This window comes from Acomys minous, assembly GCF_964271855.1.
Source record: "Acomys minous genome assembly, chromosome: 4".
Classification (NCBI taxonomy): domain Eukaryota; kingdom Metazoa; phylum Chordata; class Mammalia; order Rodentia; family Muridae; genus Acomys; species Acomys minous.
Genome location: NC_140486.1, coordinates 35,366,053 through 35,391,099, shown reverse-complemented (window position 1 = coordinate 35,391,099; position 25,047 = coordinate 35,366,053). Strand labels below are relative to the sequence as shown.

The window sequence follows — 25,047 nt, the reverse complement described above, 5'->3', positions numbered from 1 at the left end:
GGTATAGTTGGAAGGGGGTAGTAGAGACCTGGAGCCTCTAATGCAGAGGGCAGCTGCAAGAATTGGATGAGAGGTTAGTGGTGGTATGCCTGGCTAGAGCCAGAGCCAAGTGGGAGAGTCTCTAAGATTTGCTTACCTCACTGTACATGAAAGAGAGAGAGGGAGGGAGAGAGAAGAAGAAGGAGGAGGAGGAGGAGGAGGAGGAAGAAAAGAAGGAGGAGGAGAAGAGAGGAGAGAAGAGAAGAAGAGGAAGAGGAGAGGAGAGGAGAGCAAGCAGCAAGTTGGTCCTTTTATAGTCTGGCACACTCCTGGCAGCAGGAGATGATGTCAGATGTTGCTAAGAAAACCAGAGGCAGGCTAGTGGATCTGCTTGTGAACTAACAATGATGATTTCTGAAAACTACATGGAAAACAAAATAGATATCTACCTTTAATAACAAGGTTATCTATATCTGGTAACAGAATCTAAGAACTGCCTTCTGTCAAACCAAGCAATAGCTACAAGTCTCTCAAGTTACTCCTAGCAAGTGACTCATCAGCAAAAGCTAGTAAGGTTTTATTGGCAGAAGGAACAAGAACAAGTTATCTTATCTGAGAATATGGGAGCCGCTCTCGGGCTCTGCTTTCCTTCTCCTAAGGTGTCCTTCCTGGTAGTAGAGGAGCTACCATTACACTCGTTCTCTGTACAGTCAGGTCTTAAGGAGCTTAGGATTTGTAGGTCAGTGTTCACTGTATCAAATACTCACCTTTGTTGTTAGAGTGCCAAAACAGCTCTTGATCTATGCAGGTGTATACTCATGCCTGAGTTACAGGAAAACTTTATTTATCAAAGCAGAGAATTGGTAACTACAAGTTGACAGACCTCACTCTGAGCCTAGACTTTCCTTTTATAACATATGCCCAGTTAGTAACACTAATAATAAATAGTTTTACTATTGAGACAAGACCTCCTGCCTCAGTCTCCCAAGTGTGTGATAAAAGGGGTGTGCCAATAGCCACAGTTTACATAAACAGTTTCTAAAGATGAAGAATTGCCTGGTCTCCACATTTTATTCTCTCCCCCCTAGATCTACTTTCATCTAACTTAATACATAGGTGAAATGCAGTTGTTAAGATAGCCATAGTCACATTTTTCGGATGGGTGCTGTATTTACATTTGAAAAGCATCTGAAATGATAACTAACCTGAAGTAAAATGCATTTCATAGAAATTAACTGTAAGAATCACCCAGGTCTTGAGCTCTGTGCGAAATAGGTACCGAGACAGATGAGTTATTGGCATGAGAACTGGTTTAAACTCGTTGCTACAATGGAGAATCAATCACAAAATTCTTTGGTCATTTATAATACAATAACTTCCATGCTATTAGCTCCAGAGCAGATGGCTTCTCATCAGGAACTAAGGAGAAACAAATGAATATATAGTTCTGGAAAGACCAGTGTAGCCTCTACATTTTCGGGGTTAGCCATCACAGTGCCATTACTGTAATGTAATAGCTGTTGACATTCAATGTCAGGCTGTATATGGATACAACCTCATTTAATTTTCTGAATAAATATCTGAAACAATGATAGATGTACTTGTGCTTATCTAATTAACATGCACTTATGTAAATAATATGACTTATGCTTCTCTAGCATACCTTTATCTAATTAGCAAAAAGCTGACCTTCGTAGCATCTCCTTAAGAATTGTAAAGACAGATTTAGCTAAACTACCAGTGATTTAGTCTGAGATGTTACAATGAAAGTGAAATTTCTCTGAACATTTTCAAGTAATGTTAAAAATTTATAGTGCTATTTGTATTTTTTTTATCCAAAGGGTTAAAAGCTGAGCAACTTAAGAATTATTTTTTTTTACAATTCATCTGTGAACAACTGAAGCTACAATTTAATTAAATTTGTGATTGAACCATGGGCCTCTGTGTGTGGATTAAACACATTGACGACTCCTTATATTAGGAACAAAAATAAAGTTGTTTTTTAACACATTAAAGATAAACTGAGTCACCACCAATAATGAGTTGGTGTCACATTAAAGAAATAAATCAGTGCATTTCCCCTTGGTATCATTTAGCTAGGAGCAAGCCCACACTTGAATGTCCTACTTCTTTCTCCCTGTGTCTCTTTTCTTCCCACCTCCCTTCCCTGTCTATTGCAAGAGCTTGAGCTTGTGCCTCCCTGGAGGCTGTCCTGTTGTTGTTGAGGGCATCTGTCCCTGACTACCTTTCATTGACAAAGGATATTTATCTTTTATTGAACAACATAGAAAACATCACATAAAGGAGGAGTGGAGGATACTTAAAAAAAAAAAAGTACTGATAAAGTTTTACGTGGCATTACATCACTGACTCCAAAGGCAAGCATTATTACAGAGATTGTTCTTTATCAAGAAATATCGGTATTTGCATCCAACATTTATGGTGGCAATTCCTCAAGAAAGAAGGTGTGCGGTTGAATAGTTTGGGAGGTAGGGAGCTCTGGGAAGCAATAAAGGAAAGGAAACCATGTTCAGAATGTATTATATAGAAAATGTCATTAATAAAAGAAACTAGAAATCGATTGGTCTCATGGCCCAGTTGGCCATGCCACTCTTTGCCAATATACCTATGTCCCACTAAAGAAATACCTTCCCATCCATCCTCATTGCTGTTCTATCCAGAATAGGTGTGGAATGAGAATTACCTAGAGGCCCAACAACTGATGGTTATAAAATAAATATTTGACATGTTTCCAAATGGAATGTTGAATAGCTGTGAAGAAAAATGAAATTGTAAAATTTGAATATAAGCCTTTAATCCCAGCACTCAGGAGGCAGAGGCAGGTGGATCACTGTGAGTTCCAGGCCAGCCTGGTCTACAAAGTGAGTCCAGAACAGCCAAGGCTACACAGAGAAACCTTGTCTCAAACAACAACAACAACAACAACAACAACAACAACAACAACAACAGATAAAAATAAATAAATGAAAAGAAAGAATATAAATGGGTGGGGCTGAAAAAATAATTCTAATTGAGGTAACCTGTAAAAGTTTCCTTTATTCACTTGATGTAATTGTCATCTCTGGGGATTATTGCCACCATCTACTAATTTAGTAGTCCTGGAAGCTTATAATTTCTGCACAATCTAATCTAGGCCTATAATATTTCAGCCTCTGAGAGTTACTGCTAAATAAGCTGACCCTTAGTAGCTCTTTCTGAGCTCTGGCTGGCTGGTTCAACTCAGCTGTTCTGGCTCAAACTCCTCTCCAAGGTGGCTGATTGAATTTGGCCTCTCTTAGCCTCATACTAATTTGGTTGTACTCTTCTGGCTCTTTCCCTCTCTCTGGCTCATTTGCCTTCATCTGTGTTTAGCTTGTGCTCGCTACAATCTGTCTCTGTAAAACTGTCCTGGTAAAACTGCCTCTCAATTTACTCTCAAATCTCCTTTCTCATCTCCTCGGAGTTGGATATACCCTAATCTGTTAAATCTTTCTCTGATTCACTTTGTCTGTCCCTCAGTTAGAAGTCATTGTTTGGGATTAAAAGTGTGTGCTAAGGGTGTGTCTGTATTCCAACTAGAGGAATTAAAGATGTGTCGCATGTCTGCAATCCAGCTGCATCACATAGACTAGAAAGTTGCTGGATTAAAATTCCTCTATAGGAACCTGGACCTGGAAGGTTGCTGGATTAAAATTCCTCTATAGGAATTGAGACTCATATTTTCTCTTCTCTGTATATGTTATCCTCGCATTTTTGGATATGTGTGTTCCATCTGGAATTTCAATAGAGGAGAGGAAATTTGTAAGCATATTTCCTAACTATGTAATTAGCAAAAATTTTGTAGTCTTCAAGGAAGGGGAGAGAGAGCTCAGTGGCATCCATGCCCCCGGCTGAATTATATTTTAAGGCAAAGTGATAAAGGAAGTGTCCACACAGAGAAAGCCTTCTGTGCTTTTTGATGTTCATGTGTACATGATTCTAAAGCATGACTAAGACATGATAAGAGTATCCTACCTTCCCACACTTCATCTGACATTTATGAGTGGAGAAAATGCCTTGAACCACGCTCACCTCAGAGATATACCTATCATGGAAATACTACAAAGGACATAAAAAAGACATAACAAAATTTCTGTCAAATAAAATTTAAACAAACAGCATGCATTTTGAATAGTAAAATAATAGGGAATCTGAACCAAAGGTTACCTGACAGTTACATAAAAAGATAGAAGACCTTCCGTAGCAATATTCAAGGCCCCAGGGTTCCCTCACTACTTCAGAAGTCAGGCCAAACTAACACAATTTTAAAACAAACCTTCCCCTCATTGTCTTACAAATTCCTAATCCTTATGAAAATAAAAATGGAAAAATCATATCATGATGTATATTAATAGTTATTGAATACCATTTCTAGAAGTTTATCTTGAATTGAAATAGATATGTATAATTTTGAAAGACTTATAACACCTCTCTAAAAAAAAAAAAAGCCAGAAGTGATTAGATTAAAGGCACTGGCACTGGAAATACGGTCTTTGAAAATGTTTATGGAAAAGCAAGAGCATTTTTTCTTTAGAAATATGATACCAAGAAATACTGAAATGATTTTAAAGCATTTTCATCTCTAGAATTTGCTGCTCATATTTCTGAATTTAGTTGATATTTTCAGAATCATTATTTCTGTTTATCTTCATCACTGTCAAGCCACTATTTCTAGGAAGTGAACTCTAGTCCCAGAAAAATCTGGTTATTTGTGAGAAATGTCACAGAGAAAAACTATACATTATTAATATTGAACAAACCCATTTACATAAAATTTGTACTTTCTCACTTTCAAATCCCTTTTATGGGGGTGGGCATCTTCAAAACCAGAAGATAGAGTGACCTTGCTAAACTCACATAAAGTCTGTAACACAATTCTTATTTTTTTTAACCAGTTAAATAAATAGGGAAAATTATAGTCAACTGTTAAAATATTTATATTCCTATGTATTCCCTGCCAAGAATAATAAAATAAAAGTATATATGCGAGGCATATAGACAAAATATGTCTGAAATATATCAGGATTGTTTCATTTCTATAGAGATATTATTAAAAAATAAGATTCATTGCTGTGCTAAACAAAAATTTGCTTTTTGTGCTTGTTGTGAATTTGTTACAGCTATAGTGAAAGGAAAACAAGAATCAAGAGAAATGACATCTGTTGCTGTTCGTTTGAGTAGGGCAGCTGGGTTTATATGTTCCCTGTTACTTATGTATTTTCTGGCTTAAAAAAACTCTTTCCACGTATAGCAATTTTCAGATGTATTTATTTTGTTTGCATTTAGAATAGGTTTACCAATATGTATCAATTTGGCAGTTAAAACCACTAAAACCCTAAAATGAAACCTTGTTTCACGCTTCATTGAGGCCGACCCTCAGCTCACCAGCTTTGAGCCATGCGTCAACGCAGACACAGCCATCACTTTCCTATTTTACGTTTATTTTTATTCTCTCATATATTACATCCTAACTGCAGTTTCTTCTTCTTCTTCCCCTCCACTGTCCCTTTCTCCCAGCCTCTCACTCTTTTCTCTCTTCTCTCCCCCAGTTCCATCTCTTCTACAGCCTCCTATCTTTCCTCAGACAAGAGCAGACCTCCCAGGGACATCGACCAAACAATGCATAAATACAATGGCCACCTCTGCGACTAAAATAACGTAAGTCAACTTTCAATATAACTCCTCAGTTAATATTAATATACTAATATGTCTTTTCAAAACTAGCAATATCTCTGTAATATCGAAACATAAAGTCTTCATGGGCACCTTTTCTTTCAATACACCTTTATGATGCTTTCTTTGGAAGTGGCATATCAGTTTTCTGACTAAATTTCCATGTTTTTTTTTTCTTTCTGGTCTCCTAACAGTACAGGAAAAGTCATTTTTAGAAGTTTACTTTTATATGCTTCTGATAAGTTGTAAATAATTTCTGCCGGCGATAAGTGTGATGTTAAATTAGCAGATGATACAAGTACTCTAGTCTCTTACTCTGAAACTTTTGTTAACCATCAATTTTTTTATTCTAGTCAAATATTGGGTCAATTTTTTATAGTTTAAAGAATTTATTTTAGGTTGAAATTTAACATAAAGCATATATACTTTGTGTTGACAATTTTGAAAAGCATTTAGAAATACAATATTTACACCATCTGGAGTGCCAATGCTTTAGATGTAGTTTGAATCCACAGAACACTGCATTAGTATTATCTTAGAGGCAAAGAAACCTTCACCGAGACTCAATGACTTATAAAATCCTTTGGGGGAGGCTCAGAGGTTAAGAGCACTGGCTGTTCTTCCAAAGATCCTGAATTCAATTCCCAGCAACCACATGGTGGCTCACAACCATCTATAATGAGATCTAGTCTCCTCTTCTGGTGTGCAGGTGTACTTGCAGGCAAGAACACTGTATACATAATCAATAAATAAATCGTTTAGAAAATTTCATCAATTTTTGTCTTTGGTAGGTTTGGTATATTAGGACTGCCTTGAAAGGCTGGCATATTTATCTTTATAAAGTTTTCAAAAATCAACTAAAAAAGATTAAAGATAGTATATCAAACTTAGTTTCCCAAGTTTCGTGTGCTTCTCCTTAGGGGAAATCTACATGTCAAAGGCTATATGCTGGAAACACCTGTGTACACAGCTGTGGGTATGTGGTGTGATCCCAGAGGAAGGATGGGAAACACTTAAGGTCTATGGATCCTTGAGCCAGAAACTAGTAAATGGATGATAAACAAAACAAAACACTGGGAGATTAGCGGTGGTATTTGGGGGCACAGGAGAGGCGGGTCAATGGTTAGGAGTGTTTACTGGTCTAACAGAGGTTCAATCCACTGGCTCACTACCTATAGCTCCAGTCACACGAGTTCTACTGCCCCCTTCTGGACTCCAAAGTGCATCACACATGGTAAACATACAGATAATCAGGAATGCACATAAATACAACAAAATGAAGTTTAAAGGTGGCATTTTAAAAATAGAGTTAGAAACACTAGATTTTTCAAAAGTATTTTGCAGTTGTTTTAGACTCTTCAATGCTTTGTCTATAGAATTGGAAATATCGATTTCCTGTGATGATTTGATTGTCATTTGCATACAACAATAAGATAATTTTACTTAAACATTAGCATTTCTAAAATTGAAATAATCTTTTCTTATATTTAGGCTTACAAGGATGTATATGAGAAGAGTGGCATAAATTGGTTTACTAATATAGATACAAAAATGAGAGAATTGAAGCTCTGAAGTAGTTTCAGGGTCCTTTATTAGCTGTGAATAATTATAAATATGTTTATAGATATCACAAGTCATCTCAGATGCACAGATATTTCTTTGATAAACACAGATATTGTTTGTCTTAGTAGAAATTAATTGACTTACAAGGATCTGGGGTGCTACTGGTATTTCCAAACACAGCATGCAAGAGACCCAAGAAAAGGAGAAATAGCTACAAACCTGTAGTTAGATAAGAGCATGAACCTATGCTGTTCATTGTACAGAATACATTTAATAATAATAATCAAAGACATGATGAATTCTTATGGAGATAGAGGCTAATTACCCAGCTCAGAGGATTAAATAGTGTATCCTATATTGAAATACCCAATATATACCATGGACACATGAAAAACTATCAGCAAAAAATAAGATTTAAAAATTTTAATGCTTCTTTTTCTTTTCTTGAAATTGTGTGACATTGTGTTTGAAGCAGATGGAAAAATCAATGAGAAAACCAACAAGTGAGCAAAGCATTCCTGAGACAATCGATGCAGTGTGAAATACACTGTTTCTATGGAAATCAGAAGGAAATAATAGCAAAAGAAATGGCACAATGTGATAGAATAAATTTGGAGAGTTCACATTAGCAGAAAAGCCAGGGCTTTATTTTTATTGAGTACTTGTGAATTTCCTTTTTTCCTTAAACCCTTAAGTTTTAATGCTGCCACTTATATTTTAAGCTGCAGATTGAATAAAGTTTTGAAAGCTCTCAATTCTGTATTTTTGAATCTTGCTTTGTAAAAACAGACTTTATAAGCATGTTTCGTTAATTATAATGGGTGTCTCTTTTTACAAATAAAATACCATCTACGGTTTGTAGATACACATTGTTTTTCATCATAATAAGAAAGAATCTCCTGATAAGGAATCAGTAATAAAAAACACTGAGCATTCTTTTCTCTACTTTAAAATTTTTACCTTAGTAAATAACATTGGTGACACCTCAAAATGCATGTGCCTGCTTAAATCAGCACAAGCAAAATTATGATTTACATCCATTTAAGACATAATAGGGTGCTATTTATATGTTATTGGTAAGTTTAACCTTTGCTTGTTCACTGATCTTGGAATCTTTTCTTTAGTTTCACCATAACCTTGAAAAAGGAGCTAGAATCTGGGGACAAGCAATGTCTGTTTACCTTAGTGTCTGAGAACACGTGTCCTGACTCACTGCTCAGCTTCCTTGGTGCTCTGAAATGCACTACTTCCTGCTCAGGTTTCCCCTCTACTGTTTACTGTGTTCAATTTTATAAATTTTCCATTAGGACTCCCCAAATTAAACAACTTGTCTCCTGTCACATATCAGCTTTGACATTATATTTTTAAATATGTACACAAGATACTCAAACAAAGGACATTTTACAAACTAATTTTAGGCTACAGAATATGTTCAAAATCTGCAGTTGGAGCTAAACGCAGCATGGCCTGTGACTAAAATCCTAGCACTCCAGTGATTGAGGCAGGAGAATTGAGCAAGTTCCAGATTTTGTGCAGAGTTGAACCCTGTGTCAATAACTCAGCCAAACAAAAGAAAGTGCAATCATTTAAAATTATACTAGATTCACCAAGAAATATAATTTTATACTGGTTTGACTTTACTGCCTGACTATACTTGTCTCCCTGATCTTGGGTTGAGAATGACAATAAGCATAAAAATATGTTCATTAATCCCACCCAGCCTGTTCTTACTCATGGGTAGGTCTTGTCTCCTACCTTCGTCCTAATCCATATGTTTATATCTACATGAAAACTTTTTCTTAATAAACTTCAGCTCTGCTACAAAAATAAAAATAATAGAAGTACATTAGCTATACATTTAATTTATTTTTTTTTATACATATGCTCTTTAGAAAACAGTTGAAATCGTTCTTAAGAAGCCCCTGAGTTGCGTTAAGGAACTTTTAACTGACTCAGTGAATCAGACCAGTGTTTTCAGGTTCAGTAGGACATTCCATCTTGAACTGACTGTAGTTATAACCTATTATGTGACAAAATTTGTACTGGTTTTTCTGTCTTCCCATTCCATCTGTCTCTGCCCCCAACATTAAGTTGTTCCATTAAATGATTTGCCTCAGGTATTTCATTGTAGTGCAGTAAAGTTCTACACTGAACATAAAGGTCCCTTCCATGTAGATTTTTGCCTCAGGCAGAAAACTTGGTTCAGAAAGGAAGATGTTTACAGAACGGTGCTTTGCTGGCTGGCTGTGAGGCCTTTCATTTATGTTCTGACTTCTTACCAGTTCCTACAATATTCCTGTTTTGTCTTCCATTAATCTCTCAATTTGGTCCTAGGCTGTGGACCACTGGAGGAGTGTCCCCCAAAGGCCTGTGCACAAGGCTTGGTCTCCAGGGTGGCACTGTAAGAAAATGGTAGGGACCTGCAGGAAACAGGGATTGACAGAAATGAGAAACCTTAGGCTACGGCAACATGAACTAATGGGATTATAGAATCTTTGCTCTTCTCAGTTTCTCTTTGCTTCCTGCTTTACCACATAGCATCTCCAAGAGAATGGGTTGAACTCATCAGAGGCTGAAGCAGGGAGCCATTGTATACTGAGCCATCTCCCTAGGGCTGGTTCAGTCTTGGACTAGACCCACTTGAACCATTGTACCTTTTCCTTTGTTTGCTAGTTAATCTCAGCCATTTTTCTAACAATCACACAAAACTAACATTCACGTAAATTTGTGAAAGTATTATGAGTGATGGACTAATTACTAACTCTCTAACAAAACTCTTATTCCTTTTCCAATCATAGAAATAGCTAATGAAATGACCACTAATAAAACCTGTTTCATTATTAGGCTTGGAACATTGAAAGGGTAGTTAAAAGATCTTGCTAAAGAACATATCTACACATCCTTGGATTTAACATTTATCCAACATTGAAGAATGTTAGACCCATCCCATACCATGTTAGAGAGGAAGGGTTATGGAATTAGTCCTAATGTTTTGGAACAGAAGTTTTAGTCATTTGTAACTTTCATACTGTCTCCAGGGTATATAGCTTAGTAAATATTTAAAAAAACAACTCTTGTTGTTAATTTGATTTTTATTTTAAAGAAATGAATTTTATGTGTCATATCCTTTGTTCATAATTATAATATTTTTAACTGTTAAACTCTTTCATTTTAATTGCTTTTTTGCATAATGGACACCTTGAATATCTGACCACCCAAACTCAGCTAGGATGAGTGCTAGGATGTGTATTGCCCCAGATTGCATATTGATGTTCTCTCAGATGAATCCAGGGCTTAGTGCATGGTAGGCAAGACCCCTGTGACTGAGCTACATTTTCAGGATGACTTAAATTTACTGATAACATATCTGTCCTTGCTTTTCACAGGCCAATAAACCATTTGACACTTTTCCTTCCCTACTTTTCTCTTTACCAGACCCCACATGCTCCTGTTTTTCCCATTAGAAAAATTCATGGAGTATTAAACCAACACATTGGAAGGATTTGTACAATATGGTGACTCACGGATTTATACTCTGTCCCAAAGCGTTAATGGACTGGAATTTTTTTTTCCAAACTGATACATACATAATTCCTGGTGTCACTGGGATTAGTCAGCTATCCCTGAGAGAACTGATGCACTGGAGGTGTGTGGAAGCAGGACATTGGCGCCAGTGTCCTCGGAATCAGCACCGTGAGGAAGGCGCATTTCAGATGTCCATAGGAGAAATTCTCTTTAACCCCTTTGTAGACATGGCTCCTGTGTCCTAAGTGGCAGCCACATGTTTCCCACTTCTACTTCACCCAAGTTCAGTTTGCTTAGAAAACAAAACAACAAAACCACTTCTGATCGCTCTTCCCGTGAAGAGTTATTCTCTTAGCTATCCATGACTGGCTGGAAAAATCTGTACCTAGAGTCAGAAATATTGATTACCTTCAACTCCTCACTTTTACTAAGTTTGAAATTCAAGATATACCTTTTTCATAGTAAGGTTCATTTAAGAAAGTTAGGGCACAGAACTGAGGCCATTTAACTCACTCACTGCATTCCTTTTTGATGAGAAATGAGAAATTTAAAAAGTGGATAATCAAATCTACCAAGTGAGTTGTGAGTTTTCTGCAAACTACTATGTGTCCTCAGACAGGTCTTTGATCATGTGGGCAACCCTATTTGATCATACTGATGGGCTGAGGTCACATCGGTTTAATTAAATGGAATTGTCAAGAACCAGAGTGCACTGTTTCCAAATATCACGCAATTAGATTTACAGAAATAATGATGTTTACTTCACCGCAACTTTTAATTTGATAATTTGGATGAGATTCCCACCAGTACCCACGCAGCCTACACAGTCATTCAGAGACCCTTACTTTTCCATTATTATGTGCAAATTTGTTGCATAAACACCTAGTTTTCCTTAAAAAACAAAAACAAAATTTGTAGCTTGGACTTCTTCTGGGACTCCTTACAGTGAAATGGGCGTGATGGGAGTGGTCTCTGACTCTTTTGCCTGTTTCTTAGAATCCTTTTTCCTCCTACTGGGTTCCCTTATCCAGCCTTAGGGGAGATACCTAGTGCTTTTTGTTTGTTTGTTTGTTTGTTTGTTTTTTTGGGGGGGGTTGGAGATATGGTTTCTCTGTGTAGGCCCGGTTGTCCCGGCCTCGAATTCACAATGATCCACCTGCCTCTACCTCCCAAGTGCTGGGGTTAAAGGGGTGTGCCACCACACCCAGCTTGAGGTACCTAATTTTAACTGCCACTTGAAATGCCATGTTTGGTTGAATCCCTGGGAGGTCTGCCCTTTTCTGAAAAGAAGCAGAGGAAGAGTTGAAAGGAGAAAGGACTGAGAAAGGAAGAAAGAGGGTAAACTGTGGTGAAGATATAATATATGACAAAAAGAATAAATTGTTTAAAATTAAAAGAAAACTTCTTAAAAGACAGTACCAATTTGCAGTAAAGTGGAACTTAGACACAGAACAAATGCTATTGGAGTTTTTTTATGGTAGATTCTTAAAGAAAATAAATCTTCTCCAAAGCAGTAAGGGACTCTCTTTTACCTTGTTTAACAAGTGCAATTTCAGTGGATAAATAACAATATTTTAACATTTTATTCTCTGAGAATTTTATGATTTGACAGTTGAATATTTTACAAAATAATAGCTTCACCTCAAGTATCATTTATTCATAGGATAAACAATTTTTCTCAAAAGGATATATATTTAAAGTTCTGATGAAACCAGTGCAGTAGCTTTTACTGTGTGTCTGTGCTTTATGACGTCATTCATGGGACTGCAGCTTATCTCTGTTATTTCTGCCACTGCTTTGAGATGTTTCTTTATGACATGCTTTGTTTTTATGAATTCTATCAAAATCAGCAATAGTAATTTTAGATAACAAATTAATATAAATTTATTGATATTCATTAAATTGATATAAGATATCTAATTAGATTCTTTATGTTGGGTAAGGGTCCTGGACAATTAGAAAATTCTTATATTTCCAAAACTCTAAATTTACACATTTTGATCATGAGCAGAGTTCTCTTATGCTATACTTTAGTTTATCAGTTATAAAAGAATTCCTCAAGTCCTCTAAAAGAAATACAAAGGTTTTAGTTCCCCATTTTCCCTTTGATAAGCTGGATGTTCGTTTTAATGTTCACAAAAGAAACTTTTCACTAAATTTCAAAAAATATGAGTAACTATAGAATAATTTTTCATACTTGAGTTTAAAATTAATCCCCATTGACTAGAAGTCATGCTGTGCACACAAAGATTATAGGATTTTACTCACTGTTGGCTTCTGGAACATGGTTCTAAAGATGTATTTTGAATAAGTCCAATTTGGCTTTGTTAGTTTATCTTTTTGGGTTGCTTTGTTTAGCATCACAACAGCTATTAATTTCTTAGCTCTCATTACTGTTAGATAAAAAATTTTCTGTTGGTGCTCCATTTCAAAAGAGATTCCATGCCAACATTTCAGATCTACCCACATGGGCCAACAGGAAACAAAACGTAAAAGGACAAGGAAGAAAATGCCACACAGACAATGGTGTCTGTCCATATTCCTGCTCCGTGTAAGAAAGCTCCTACATGCTGTTCAGTATGGTTAAGGGTCTAAAAATTTTCTAACACTAAAATAAAGAAGTCTCTACTGTAAGGAGAAGATTGGATTGCAGTTTTTTGTTGTTTTTATGAAACTGAGAAGTGCTAGAGAGATTGCTCAGTGGTCAGACCACTTGCCCTCCCAGCAAGGGGACTCAATATCTCCATTCAGAATCTCTAACATCCACATAAAAGCCTGGGCTTAGTAAAGACCCTGTCTGAAGGCAATAAGGTACAGAGTGATAGAAAAGGGTAACTGATGTCATGTCATGCTCTGTATGCAGCACACTGGCAAGGAAATCTACAAACTCATGTGTATAACACACACACATACACACACACACACACATACACACTCACAGAGAAGCTCATGTGTATAACACATACACACACACACACACACACACACACATGCACACACTTGACAGAATCACAACTTCCTGAAACTACAGTTAATTTTTCTACAATTAAAATTACTAATGACTTGCAAGTGAGCAGTGTCTTCTCCATGACAATGATGTTGAGTTTACAGGCATACTAACTAAGTAGGGGCAGACTGTTAAAGCCACCTTTTACCCTCTATCAGTTTCTCATGCTTCCATCCTATAAAATGCAGAAGAGTTATGCCGTAGGCTTAACAAAAGCAGCCTTGATGGGAGGACACTTTCCAAAAAGTACACGGTCCCAGAAATGTGGGCAAATACAGAGTCTGTAACACAGTTCTTTGGAGTTTGTACTCTGCCATAGACCAAGGTGTTACTCTTCCCTTTTACCGTCCACGCCCTTCATGGGGCTGGAAGCTGTTTCTGACCAACAGCTCCTAGTTGCTGGTATCATGTCCACAGGGTATGTACCACCATCTATCTAGCTGTTACCACACACAGAGGGCCAAGTCACCACCTAGCCATCCTGTCCTTTCAAGCAGAGTTAACGTCTCACTAACAAGTTCATAGGAGATTCCAGAAAAAACTAAGATACATCAGAGCTGATACAAAACTGGTGGGTGATAGGCATCTGACTTTCATGGGTTTTTTTTTTCTTTTTCTTTTTAGTCTGACTGTTTTTATCCTCCTGTCATTTTTTATTTTCTAATTATAATTAAACATTATTTGCCATTAACCACAAAGTCATCTAGACCTATTGAGGACCAGCTATTAACTTATGTGACTTTTTTGATCATCAACATCAATATCTGTGTATTATTAGGTCAGGATCTACAGTTCGGGTGCAGACATCCAATAAAGAAAAAAATTGAATAGCTAATGATACCGGAGAGCAGATTAGTTCTTTTTCTCCATCAATTAGAGATGAAAAACAAAACACCGAAGTGGCACAGGGCAAAGAGGGCTCCTCCTATAGTGGTAATGGGTCCCCTCTATTTCTGTAGCTGCTGATCAGCAAGGATAAGAGTGGATTCCTCTATCTCCTCTGCACTTATTTTTGTTATTGTAGATTCAGAAAATCTCATTCCAGGTGATGAGAAATAGAAATTTACCATCAGTAGGAAAAAGCCACAACAAAATGGAAGGTTGTCATTAAGTTCTGGCATCAGAAACCCAGACAAAACACTCAGACTTTGAATATGATGTCTCTCCTTCTCACTTCCAATGGGCCTAGTGACCAAAGACAAGCTGGTCAGAAAATTTGGTGCTTTGGGCATAATAAAGAAGAAAAGAAAACACTTTCTATATCTGTGATTCTCAGTAGCATTATTCATTGCTTCCTAAAGCTCTGTGAAAGAAAGCTTATAAAGAGTCACCCTATTGACAATGTCCTGTGTGATGTAACTGAGCAGCATAGGCGTGAATAAGCCAGCATGATATTGCCCAACAAAATAACATATTTAAATAAACAGCAATGCTCCTTCTGTAAACTTGTTCATCTGAGTTAATAAAGCATTTAATCAGAGAATAGAACAAAATAAATAGAATTGGAAAGAAGAAAACTGACAAATGAGTGCACAAATTCTACACATCCTTCAGAAGGTCCTCGCACAAACCCGCAACAGAATTTGAAATTCTATAGTGTCTATGTCTGTCTTTGGCTATATGAAGTTGAAGGTATGAAAACCCTGGGCCAGCTCAGTACTGTCACAGGCTGGTAGATTTTGTTATGGTAAGAGCTGTAGAGCTGGGCTGAGGGAAAAACTTCCATCTTAAAAATCTGTCTCTAAGTATGGTAATTTTCCAGAAATGCCATTATTATGCATTTGGAAGTTAATAAAAGTGTTAGGGCTATTCACAGAAGCAATAACTCAAACACTTTCCTCATTTGCATCATTGTTGGGTGATTGGTATCACTATTGAGCTTGTCTTTCATTTTTCTTTTGTGTGGTGTGAACATGCAGAGTTGCTTTGGAACTGAAGCATCTGTCTTTATCCTCCAATACCTTGTACTATTTTTTTTTTTTTTATTTAACAGGGATAATGGGACTCGGGAAAATGTATTTAAACAACCATTTCTTATATATAACAACAAACAATAGGCACGTAAATTCACTTAATAATTGTAAATATAAATGCCAAGAATCATAATTTCCATACCATGGCTGTGGACACAGGGAGGGGCACCGTCTTCATCTTTACTTGTCCTTCCACTTTCTCACTTTGTCTCTTTTGTTTTCCCATTTTTATTGTTTTTTTTTCACCTTTGTCAGCTCCGCAGAAAATAAATTTGAAGATAGTTAAGCCACTGAGCTTGGTGGATAGCAAGTCTGAGAGAGTTCCCAAAGACAAGGGAAAATTAATGAAAAATTGTTTGCTTGATTCTTTTATTTTTAAGCATAGATCATTCAATAGGGTTTTTGATTACCTTGTTGAGCAGTTATTTGGAAAAACAATTGCTATTAATAAGCAGAATGGGTTCCAGAAGAAAATGCACACTGTTTTATGACTTCTTAGGTGAAAATACTTACATCGAGTTATATCATAGAAAATTCACCAGAACAATAAAATTTTATTAACATCGGTATAAATGGGAGTATTCCAATTGGAGTGTGTGTGTCAGTGCATACTTTTAGCGAGATAGATCTTGGCTAAGCATTATAGAGTACTACAAGCAAAACCCTGCACCAGGCTAGCGTCGATTACAGTGTTTTATATGTAATGACAACAGCCATGTTAAGATGGACAACATTCCTTTAAGTTCCAAGACTTCAGAGACAGAGGCAGGATGATTCCTGGAACCCAAGAGTTTGAGATCAACCAAGGCAGTGAAAGAGGGATCTGTTTCCATTTTGTTAAATATTTAAAATTAACAAGTAAATAAACTACTGTAATGAGTCATCCTCTGGGGTTTAAAAAGAAGGAAAGATAAAGGTGCATGAGGGTAGGTTTGGTGATAGCTCTTATCGATAACCCTGTCACTCTGGGGCCTGAGACAGGCAAAGAAGGACTTTGAGACTATCCCTGGCCACAGGGTGAACATTTGTTTTAAAAACAGCATAAGTGAACAAGACCTAAATAAAAGAATACAAAAGAAGAGAGATGAGGATGCAAAGGGAGGAGAGAGATATCAAAGAGATTGTAGAGAATAAACAACCCTTGGGTGATGAAATTGTAAAGAGAAACATGGCCTGGGTTGAGCTGAGCAGTGCAGGTGAGGAGGGCTTCATTTAGTGCTACCATAGTAACAGAGGCAGACTCTTCAACACAGGAAAAGTAGGAGAGCACATGACAAGGGTAGAACTGCCATGCCATTAGGCAACTTTGTTTCACACTGTTTCTTATCAGGTGACATTTCTGTGCTCTGCCCCCACCCCCAGGAACTGAGAAGTGAGGACAATACTTTGCACCTGAACTGGTAGCCAGAACAAAATACTAGACACTCATTGGCTTAAGCAAATAAAAATTATTTCTCATCATTTTATAAACTAAAAAGGTGGACATCAAGTTACCAGAGGAATAATTTTTTCTTTCTTTCTTTCTTTCTTTCTTTCTTTCTTTCTTTCTTTTTTTTTTTTTTTTTTTTTTTTTGGTTTTTCGAGACAGGGTTTCTCTGTGTAACCTTGGCTGTCCTGGACTCACTTTGTAGACCAGGCTGGCCTCAAACTCACAGCGATCCACCTACTTCTGCCTCCCGAGTGCTGGGATTAAAGGCATGTGCCACCATGCCCGGCTAGGAATCAATTTCTATAAAGCATTTTCTCCTTGAGTATAGAGGGCTGCTTCTTACCAAATGTTCCTTTTTGTGAATAAATAAGATATTTAATTATGATGGGTTAATTCAATATATGTTGTTGAATTTTAAAATGTACTATAAAATTAACATAATAATAGATTAAAAGCTCATATGTATGTTTTCTAAACTACATATGAATTAATTCTAAAACATTTATAGTTTTTTTACTTTTACATATACATTTATATTATTACATATATGTACAATGAACTCCATACTGCAAGAAGGGCAACAAAACAATTAGGAATTATATACATGTAACATTTATACTGTTTTGTCTATTTGTGTTTGGGCCAGAAGACTGAAGATGATGCTCCAACATTATAGAAAGTTTTGGGTGACTGTTTAGGCAGTGAACTGTTTCTCTCATTTTCTCATTTTGGAAGCTGCTAAGTTGCCGTTCCTATTTACTCAGATAATTAATATTATCCTTCTCAAGTCACTGATGTGGTCAAATACCAGATAGTTTAGTTTTACAATTAAGCTTAGTTGTTTTGGGGTTTTTAGGTCTAGATAGATGTTTTTAGGTTGATAGAGATGAGATATGATAGATATTGATTTACATGCAGAATTGTAGACTCACCAAGATAGAGAAGATTTTTCTGCAAGGCTGCCAAATCACCGCATTTTCAAAGGGCAAAGGAGGAAAGATCGCTGATGTTTCTTCTCTAATACAAAACCAGTTCTGGTGTACTAACCTTATATGTCATTTCACCTTCATCACCTAGCCCAGGCTCTCTCTCCAGCATAGCCACAGGAGCATTGAAGAGCACACAATCTGGTTGATAGCTGAGACACTATTATGGTTATACACAAGACAGATGTCTGCCAGTTTCTTGAGAAGAAAATGACTGGGTTGTAAATCTGGAAACAAACTATAATTTTCAGCTCAGCGATGCAGAAAAATAATTTACAAAAGAAAGTTTTCTATACAAGGCTATTACATTCTATTACATTCCTATAATTCCAGCTACCAGGGAGGTTAATGAGTAGGATTTCAAAATGGACCCCAACACGGAAGTCTTCCAAGATCTGTCTCATGATGAAATTAGCCAATAAAGGAGTCAGGCAAACAATAAAAGGCTGGGATCTGCCTTAGTGGTAGAACTGTTGCTGTTGCTTCAAATGCAAGAAGCCCTGGGTTCAATTCGTAACAGCATCATTTAAAAATAAATATTTAGAAAAAGAAAAGTTATTTTCTATAGTTTTGAAAATATTTGTCTAAGGTTTGATAAAGAAAAAGGGAATCTAAGGCTATCCTGTAGGTCAGAAGCTCTTCAGTAACTAAAAAGGAAATCCTCATTGACTTTCACTCATCAGCTGGGCATAGTCTAGCTATGGCCCTTTACACATAGCTGAATCGGGGCTCAGAAGACCTAGAACATAGTATATAGTGCAGTAAGTAGTAGTGTTTGAATCACTGTCTCCAAGTTCTTCACCTACTCATTGACTTAAAGATGAAGGAATGGGGCAGATGATATGTACATTCTTTTGTCCCTGAGACCTTACTGTATTTAGCTAAGTATTTATTTTCAAGATAGCAGGTAGCCAGAAGTATGAGACCAAGTATTCAGATCTAAGAGAGAAAGAGAAAGAGAGAGAGAGAGAGAGAGAGAGAGAGAGAGAGAGAGAGAGAGAGAGAGAGAGAGAGAGAGAGAGAGAGAGAGAGAACGAGAGAGAGCAATTTTCATATTGATGAAAACAATGTCAATGAAATGGGGAAAATATAGGAGAGAAAAGATACAGGAAGACACTATGAAGAGGGTACATATGTTCTATTGGGTCGACATTGTAAGCATCAGCAATAGCTGCTACTGGCTTCTAAATGGCCCTCACTATGTTAGACTCACTTTCTTAATAGTAGAATCCCATTTATTCATCAGTTCAATTAATTGGAAAAAAAGCAGAGCCAAAAATAGGATGAAATGTAAGATATATATCTGGGGCCAAAATGTAAGAAGACGTCAAAAATTAAAATAAGCTCAAAACAGGATCAATATTATTTTATTTTGGCTCATGGTCTAATATGGCGCTATATACTGATTTTTGCCTTTATTTTCAGTTCCATTTTCCATGAACAGTTTGCACAAATTTCGGTCCCAAAATTACTCAATTTATCATAATTATCAAGCTTTCAGAAAAACACTGGCTTAAATTTTGCAGCGAGAGTTGATGATTCACTCCAGTCCACAGAAAGTGTATACATTGTATGATGCTTAAATAAGGCATGAAAGTTAAATCTGTCCTTAAGCAATTCTTTCTCCATGACAAAAACATTCAATTTCCTTTCTTTCACGTTTTTGAAATGCACCTTTCATTGTTCTCACCTATGCTCAATTGACTATGCAGTAGCACTTCCAAACTTCTTAAGATTCTTAGAAAGTCCGGAAATTTAACACTGTTGAAATCCATGGAGCTTTTGGTGATTTCTGCATGATATCACAAAGCTTTATTGGTGGTAATGAATGTTTCTTAATGGGTCAATGACTCAGCTGGAGCCACAAAATCGATTTGGCCTGACATAGAAGGTTGACTGACTAGGTGTTTTGCTTTGCCTTGGGTAGGACAGCATCCCAATTTAAGGGAAATTTACTGTGGCTGTAGGAGCAGAGGTTAAATGCACTAAAACCACACGATTTTTTAAAAGGAGGTGTATGTTCAGGAAATAAAATTCCTGAAAGAGGCACCTTTCTTTATGAACTTCTAAATTTAGTGGCTATTTATTCCAGCTCATGGCCACATGAATTGTGCCAATGGCAAGTCTGAAAACAATGTGCTGTGGTTTGAGAATCAAGGCAAATTCAAGCTTTCTTTTGTTTAGTAATCCCCAGTGGAGCAAAGGATGCACAAAACAGAAAGACAAACCCTAGAATTCCCATAGGTTGGTTTTCTGAAGATTGTTGTAGAATGAAACACATATGAAATACTGCTCTTCTAACAGGTGTTAAGGTTGTAATCTGTTAGCATAGGTGTGTGATTGGGGTCTTATAGATAATCCACAGTTGTGGGGAGCAGAGGAAGCTCTGGGTGTGTTAAGTCTCACACCCAGGTGAGCATGTGTTGTTGATTATAACTGGCCATGACAAGGACCATAGCCTCAGATCCATGAAAAAAATAAAATGGCAAAGCCTTGTCCTGGGGGCAAGCCTCAGAGGGATGACAAAGCTTCCCTTGTCCAATGTGTGGATATTGATAGTGTAAGCAGAAAATTTCTACCATAGCTTTTTTCACCCTCTATGTTTGAAGTCTGAATGCTGTTCCCCTACTGTGATCTCTCATACAAAGATTAGCTGTATATCCTACATCTAGATGTGTACTACAAACCCTCCTGCAATGTTCAGACATATACTATAAACTCTGCCTCCTTGTTTACCTGTGTGTAATAATCCTGCCTCTATATTCAGCTCTGTAATAATCCTTCCTCTCTGTTCAACTCTATAAAACAAAACAAAACAAAACACTGAGCTTCAAGGGTGCTGAGGCATCGCCATCAGAGAACCCAGCCTACACAGATCCAGCATATCCAAACTTTCCTGTGTCCATGTCTGTTCTTTCTTCATTCCCCAGCCACCCCAGTGAGGACAAGTCCTGCAAGCCATGCAAGAACATGGCACACAGGTGTAACTGAATCATAGTAGGAGAACATTTTCCCCAACGGAGAGACTGAGGAAAAAGTATAATCACATGGCTATTACATGACTCAAAACAACAGGAGTAGCCAAGAGATCAAGGAATTGTCAAAGTAAAATAAACCTCTGAGTCTAATTGCTCCATATCTTCCATCACAAAGGAAGAAGGATGCTCCAAGGATTTGAAAGTTGTTTTTTTAAATAAACATTTACACAAGATGCACATAATCCCAGATTCACTGGTAGAACTTAGCTTCATCTCTGGGCTTTTGTTGTTTGAAAGTGAGTTTTCTGCCGCATCCTGTCACGCTCACAGAATCTCATGTGGTTGAACTTATGTGGGCATATAAAAATTACAATCTTGAGGCCACATGGAGCCCTGGGTAGGGTTAATGAATATTTTTTCTATAACTAAGTTAATGAGATTAGATTAGTTTATGCTCCCACTTAAAGTTTGATAGACTTGAAGCTATTTTTCCTAAGTCATTGGTCCAGGTATACAAAGATATGTAGAGTAGGCAACTCAAGGGAGCTCACTCACATGCCCAGAAACCATGTAAGCACCACTTGAAAAGCAGCACAGACATTTCAAAATTCCCAACCAATGTAAACACACTAATATAAAGAAGATGACGTAATTGGTTTTATATTTTGATAAATTTATTACCTTTATTTCACTTGGAACCAGCTTTTATAACCATACTTCTCTGTCATGCCAGCACTTGGATGACATGCCTCAGATGTGCAGGTCATGGAGACTGGCAGTTGGCCTCAAGAACAATTGCCTCCCTGAACTCCATGACCCTGTGATGTTCCTCCATCACTTCTTAGTTCTTTCAGTTTTACATTGATTTCTTGCCTGGCAGAATATTTGAGAAAATATATGTCTCTAACGCAACTTTATGTCTCTAAGGCAATTTCAGCCTCAGAGATGAAATACTACAGTAATTTTATGTAATATCAATTACATTTGAGTCAGAATATCTCAGATTTTATGTATCCAAATTCTTTGAGAATTCGCTAAGTATAAATGTTGCATGTTGTTCAGTATCATTTCTCTGACTATATTTTATCAGTTACCCGAGACCCCGTGACTTTTTCATAAATACCTCACTATATGAGAAATAACCTGACCTTCTGAATTTAATAACAGGCCTTTGTTCAGACTTTGTATTTATTATTTCATATTTTTCATTTGTATTCAAATTACTCTCAAATAAAACTACAGTTTTTATTTTCTGAATTTCATTTTATTTATGTGCTATACACACATACATACATATACACACATATATAGTATATGTTATACTATATAATATATATTGTGGTATAAATTATATATGGTAAAATGAGAACCATTAGCTGAAGCTTTTACTTTCTAAGAATCTGCTAGCTACTACTAATCCAATATGAAATCTAATAATGTATTCATCTAATTTCTTGTTTCAGTATATTTGTTGGATTTGGGACCTGGCCTCACTCTGTAGCCCAAGCCAGTCTTAATCCGACCTCAGTATACCCCATCAGTCTTCCGGGAGCTATGATTATGGCTGTGCACTACATTTCCAGGTTTATTTATTGTACTTCTAAGATTCTATATTGTCGGATTTGTCTTCAAGAAGCATAGAGTTTATGGTCACAGTAATTCAAGACGTATATGTTCACATAGATGCATATATCCTAACCTCCTCAGCAATTACACCTTGGGTTCATCAAGTTTTAGTTCGGCTGTCATATGGTTCTTGTTTAGGCATCCCTCTTTACAGATTCATCACGCGGGTGCTACTTTTACTATTAGAATAGAGAAAGTGCAGGCAGCTCGAATGCAGTCTGCTTCAGCCACGGTAGTTTGCTGTCTACACAAGGCAAATGCCTCCTAACCACCTCATCAAGGTTCAGACATGGTAGCAAGTGTCGAGATCTCCTTCATACTTAAGGTTGAACAACACCCCGATATACTCAGAGAGTGCTTTTCAAAAGCCCACTCATCAGATCAGGTGATACTGTCTGTCTGCTGTATATATTTATGCATCTTCCATAGAGGCTACTCCTCTATTTTTGTTTTAGAACCTCTCTAGATTCTCCATGCACATATTTTAAAGTAACAGCGAACACCAAATAAGAAGCAATAACTCTCCCTGAGCAGAGAATGAACTGCTAGATTGACCTGAAACCTCTAGAATGATTTTGTATGTTCCAGATAACCTGAGAAGTTTGGGGATGCGTTGCTTGAAATGACTGAGAGAGAGAGAGAGGATCATCAGTACAGATTCAGAGTGCTGTGTGCATGGTAGCAGTGCATGCTCTGCTTAACGATACAATCCTGGAAGCCTGTACTGCCTAGACAAACACTTCAAGGCCCTAGAGCTTTTGTGTTGAAACATATTATAAACCCTTATTTTATTCCCTTCTGACATAAATAACCTTAAAACCCTGTGGAAAGAATATAGAAACAATTGGGGCATACTTTCAACAAAAACAACTAAGACACTTAACTTAAAAAAAACAGATATAAGACTTTTAAATTTTTTAAAAATTAAAATACATCACTTCCTGCCTCTAGAAGCTTATCAGATTCTGCTATGCCACATGTGTGACAGTAAGTGGAAGAAAAGGGACAGGCTATGTCTATGCCCAGTGTTCTGACCTTTGAATATCTGAATAATTAATAACCTAAAATTCCCTGGAAAAAAGGTGAGCCTGAGACAACCATCAGTCCAAGCACCTCTGCACAGGCCTGGAAAGGCTCTGAGGGCAAGGAGTGAGCTAGAGACAAGAATGCTGCCAAGGAACACAGGCACAGGTGGGGGACAGACCGTGCCTGGGATGGCCTCTGCCCCATTCCATAACGCATGAGTGGAGCATAGCACTCCTAAGACCACTTCTGACACGGCCTCAGACACTTAGAGACCAGTTCCACTAAGAGGAGCAAGTGAGTAGTGGAGAAATGGAAGAGAAACAGAAGGATGTGGGTACAATGAAAGAGAGGCCAAACTGGAGACTCAAGGGTAGTGAGGAACAGCTTGATGGGAGTAGCCAGTGATGCCAGTTGGGACCATGGTGGAGTCATGGCCTGGCCTGCCACCAGGAAGCCGCATCTGAGTCCTTGGCCCTGATATATCAGGGATCTGTTATCACCAAAGTCGGAGTGGTCATCCCTGTCCCTTGGCTGGGATGCAGCCAGGTGTAGCTGGCATTTGCTACTTCACGGGTTCCTTTTTCTTTCTTTCTTCTCCATCCCCTTTTCCTTTTTCCTTTCAATTCCCTAACACTAGATAGGAGAGAAAAAAATATAGAGGTGAAAGGTAGTGATTTTATTGTTAGTCTACTTCCTGCTGATTAGGAGTGTCTAGTTAGTTCCTTGGGATAAGTTTGATCTTCTATGTCGGGATATCTAATTTCTTCTTTGTGCATGACTATTTAACCCTTAACCAACAGAATCCAACTGCCAGCATGCAACTCACCTATTAGGACTCTAGTCAGCTGCTGCAAGGCAGCCTCCTAACCCTAAACCCGATAGTAAAACAAAAGCGTATTCCCATATTTCTGTGTGTTTTCTAAAAAAAAGAAACCAGAATTCCAAAATTCTCACTGTATCTAGGAGACCTGCTGATATATCTGAGGGCTGCGCAGTATTGTCACCAACCCGGGCGTCCTGGAAGAGCTGGCTCTGAGGGCAGGAGAACAGGAAAGCTGGCCCAGTCCCTAGCTACCTGCAGTGCTAGAAGAAGGTGCACAATGCAAGAGGGAGTTGTGGGTAAGCCAGCCCTTTGGATATGAGTGTGAGAACATGGTCCTGCCACTTGTCTCCCATGCAATGGCGTGGTTGAGGGAGATACTCTCCTTCCCACTCACCTCTTACCTCCTGTGGCAGGTTGGAG

The 25,047-nt window shown here is 37.4% G+C and overlaps 1 long non-coding RNA gene across 4 annotated transcripts in view; it reads left to right on the top strand.

The window, feature by feature from the left end:
* The window catches only part of LOC311595802, a 112,059-nt gene extending 106,355 nt beyond the window's left edge, over positions 1-5,704 (top strand). For all 4 annotated transcript variants that reach the window (XR_014778570.1, XR_014778571.1, XR_014778572.1 and 1 more), the window contains exon 6: positions 5,568-5,704. This is a non-coding gene — a long non-coding RNA (uncharacterized lncRNA). The remainder of the gene's footprint in view (positions 1-5,567) is intronic.
* Positions 5,705-25,047: the final 19,343 nt, after the last annotated feature.